This window comes from Octodon degus, unplaced genomic scaffold, assembly GCF_000260255.1.
Source record: "Octodon degus isolate 3935 unplaced genomic scaffold, OctDeg1.0 scaffold00075, whole genome shotgun sequence".
NCBI classification, from domain to species: domain Eukaryota; kingdom Metazoa; phylum Chordata; class Mammalia; order Rodentia; family Octodontidae; genus Octodon; species Octodon degus.
Window position 1 is genome coordinate 6,305,659 of NW_004524651.1, and position 950 is coordinate 6,306,608.

The 950-nt window shown below is 48.4% G+C and overlaps 1 protein-coding gene across 7 annotated transcripts in view; it reads right to left on the reverse strand.

The window, feature by feature from the left end:
* Mettl4 (methyltransferase like 4) overlaps positions 1-950 on the reverse strand; it is a 54,433-nt gene that overhangs the window by 25,584 nt on the left and 27,899 nt on the right. The window lies entirely within an intron of this gene.

The window sequence follows — 950 nt, forward strand, 5'->3', positions numbered from 1 at the left end:
TAAGATCTGTTATTGTAAAACAGATTGGCAGGGCTAGGGAGGTAGCGTGGCAGGTGAAGTGCCCGCATGACAAGCGCAAGGACACAAGTCAATCCCTAGGGCTGCATGTGCCAGCCCCAGAACCCTAAGCGCGCCATACTGGCCACTGCAACCAGGCATGGTGGCATATGCCTGTAATCCCAGCACAGGGAAGGCTGAGACAGGAGGAGAAAGATCCTGTTCCAAACTAATAAACAAATAAAAGACTTAAAAACAAATTTTTAAAAATTTCTGCCGTGACAAAAAAATTACATTTAAAAATTATAAATAAAATGGTTTGGCAGCTCATAAAGCACTAGGGACAAAAGGTAAGGAGTTGTTGCGTCCACAATACAGCTCGTGGACTAAGCGGCCACTTAGGCAAGCACAGGGATGGGGGCTCCGCAGCACCACAGGCCCCGCCAGCCCACCCAAGGGCATGCTGAGCACGGGCATGGTGGCACACGCCTGCCCATAATCCCTGCACTGGAGAGGCTAAAAACAGAAGGGTATTCAATCCCTGGTTCCGCAAAAAAAAAAAACAGAAGGGTCCCTTGAGTCCAAGCTGTGTACTGAGACCCTGTACCGAATACATTAAAAAAAGAAAAAGTATAAAGAGTTCTTGGATCTCGCATCGATCTCCCACCCTTGTTCTGGCCTACTTTGTGATTCCCTGCCTTCCTCTCCAGAAACACCAGATAGACAGGCCACAGAGGGCGGCTGAGACTGTGGGGAAAGAGAGGGAAGAAGCCAAACGGGAAGCAATTCACTCTTGTTTGGTGATGGATCATTGCCCCAAAGTTTTTGTTTGTCCTGTTTTAAACTAAATCAGTAGGGGCTGGAGAGATGGCTCAGTGGTCTAAAGCACCTACTTAGAACAAGCTTAGCAAAGCATCAGGGACCGCGGTTCAATCCCCCAGCATCACATGCCA